General features: G+C 37.9%; 1 pseudogene; it reads right to left on the bottom strand.

The window, feature by feature from the left end:
• Positions 440 to 1,719, bottom strand: LOC104785830 (annotated as a pseudogene).

The following is a 3,040-nucleotide window of genomic DNA, read 5'->3' as shown; positions in this document are numbered from 1 at the left end:
TTTTTTGTTTGATTGTTGACGAGACTAACGCTAAGTCACTACCTTACTACCGTATCAAAACCACAAATCATTTTGTAAAGCCAACAAGATTCGACTAGCTTGAAAGAAATATCATCATCACCAAAATACACGTTTGTTTATATTTCAACTCTGATACGAGAACATCTCCATAACGACGATAAACCAATTTCAAAATTAATGTACAACGAATTTTTTTTAACAAATTCAATCAAACTCCGTCTCCCTCTTGTCTTGTAGATTGTGAACATTTGATCGTAGCCTCGAGAATATGGAAGACAAAAAAGATTCCTTATTCTTGGTTGTGGTTTGTATTCAAAGCAAAGGAAATCGAGAAGCTGTGTACTATTTTGACAATCTCAACTTGATAAGCTACAGATCAGATGCCAGAAATGTCTTGTAATAGGCATAAACAAAACAAAATAAATCTTTCACCCGCGCACAAGAAGTCAGATCAAGTAGCCAAACTCTTTACATGTTATAATCTTTGTAACTAAAGCCTTTCAATTTTCTTTGGTTTAGCGTGTCCATCTTATGAAAAAATACAATATGACAAGTGTTGCCATCATACCAGTGTATTTGATCCAAGTATCAACACGATTTCGCCTCTCAATGAGCCTCAGTACCGAGCTGGAGAGCCCTACGGTGTTCAGAACATCCAAAGCTTTACGTTGTGCCCTCTGTGACAGATCCAAAAACCCAATGTGAGAAAATCTTAATGGCATCAAAAATCATGTTTGTGTGGCATATAACACAGATTACGATTCGGTTAAGGTTACCTTCAAACGATCCTTTTGTTCAGCATATTTGGAGAGGATAGCAACTCCACTTGAAAACGATTCTTCAAGCATTCTCTTTGAATTCTTAACAGAGTTCATAGCTTGAGCTTCCTCATCAAATATTTGCATAATGTGAGCTCCTTCTCCGCTCGCTCTGCCTAACAAATCCGCTCTCTCTTTAGCTTCCAACATCTTTCTCTGATTCCTCAACATGTATTTCTCCAGACTCTGGTTCAAATACTCAGCCTCTTCTCCAACTTGTTCAGTCTTTCTGCAACAAAACCCCCCCCCCCAAAACTTACTTCTGATTTCAACACAAGAGCTTAAACTAAATCACCCTAACGTTCGAGAAGCACTATTTATGAGATTCAGAAACCAAAAGAAACCGAGAAACACCTAATATGCTTTGTGATTTCAACACAGAGTAAACAAGAACTTGGACTAAATCACCCTAACGTTCGAGAAGCACTATTTATGAGATTCAGAAACCAAAAGAAACCGAGAAACACCTAATATGCTTTGTGATTTCAACACAGAGTAAACAAGAACTTGGACTAAATCACCCTAACGTTTGAGAAGTACTACTTATGAGATTCAGAAACCAGTAGAAATCAAGAACACCCTAATATGCTTTGAGATTTCAACACAGAGTATACACAAGAACGTAGACTAAAACTACTCTTATGCATTCAGAGATTTGAAATGATCAATTGCAGATGAATTTAGAATATGAGAGGGATGAAACAAGAACCTTCTCCAAAGATCACGCTGACATTTAACATGGATAGAGCGCCAGAGAGCATCCATAATGGAGCAGAGAGATCGGACCTCGAACCTCTCCAACCTCTCGATTCCGTCGCGAGCCTTGAGCAGAATCCTTTTCGCACTAATATATACCTCCTCCGACGCTACCAGATGCCATTGTACACAAACTCAGATCAATCAGGACCTTCTCCGTACCTGAATCAGAGATTTATTCGTAGAAGTTGAGTAAATATATCAAACAATTGTGGAGAAGAAACAAAGAAATAAGATAGAAACATCGATATCGGTTCTACATTGTTTACTTATAAGAAATTCCAGACAAGAACACACACATGACACAAATCATATGCAATGAAATGCATACATGAGATGATTTGATGATAGCACAACGGCGGGCAAGTAACAAGACACCTCTTAGGCTAAGACAGAGTGACACAATCTCAATCTATATTACATTTGAAACCTAACTAGTTTTGAACTTGTAAGAAGTTCCAAGCAAGAACAGAAACCTGACTAGGTTTGAACTTGTAAGAAGTTCCAAGCAAGAACAGAAACAAAAGTGTTAATCAAAAGATAAATGAAATTTGCATACATGAGATGAAGATTTGATGCGACGAGGAACCATGTTGCCTCCAATCTGAACTAACCCATCAGAAGTGAAAAGTGTAATCCTTTCTTCAGGAACCCATTCAATTTCTGTAAAAACAAAACAAAACAAAACAAATTGCCACAGATCACAACTCAGGAAATTGCATATGATTTCAAGAAAATGTGAATAAAGACTTGAAAAACTGTTAAATTACACAATTCAAGAATGATCAACAAGCATCATAACATAAAGATTGAGATCAGATCACCCTGATTTTGATTAGATTATATGAGAGACCCTAATTTATAATCTAACAATAAGAGTGACCGTAATTAGATTACCGTTGTTTGCATCGGACCATGGAAAGAAGCTGAAAGCATCGTCATCGGAGAAGCTACCGTAATGCGAAGCCTTAACGGCGAATCGAGAAGGCTTCCGAACGCGGGAAAGAAGAAGAGATGAGAATCGAGCGGGTGAAGGAGGATGATGAGAGTGACTAACATGAGAGATGGTGAGGTGAGAGGAGAAGGTGGAGAAGAGAAGCGTAGTAGAGGTCTCCGCCATGAGAGCAGCACAAACACAGACAGAACCACAGAAAACAGAGAGAAGTGACGTGAGAGGACGTTGGAGGAAGAAGAAAGGGGAAAGGAGAAAACAGAGCGAGAGAGTCTCTCTACGCCACATGCTTTTTTAACGGCGATGTTGCCACGTGTCCTCCTCTTGTTTATTTTTCCCGAAAAATTTATTTTTTCCCACCAAAATCGAAAAATTTTCCCGCCAAATAAAAGCGTTTACAAGGTTTTTAAAAAGTTTTTAAACACATTGTAAACGCTTTTAAAAACCTTGTAAATGCTTTTAAAAAGCTTGTAAATGCTTTAAAAGGTTTTTA

The sequence above is a fragment of the Camelina sativa genome, chromosome 5, assembly GCF_000633955.1.
Source record: "Camelina sativa cultivar DH55 chromosome 5, Cs, whole genome shotgun sequence".
NCBI lineage: Eukaryota > Viridiplantae > Streptophyta > Magnoliopsida > Brassicales > Brassicaceae > Camelina > Camelina sativa.
The sequence above is the reverse complement of the archived record's forward strand: the minus strand, read 5'-3'. Positions and strand labels throughout refer to the sequence as shown.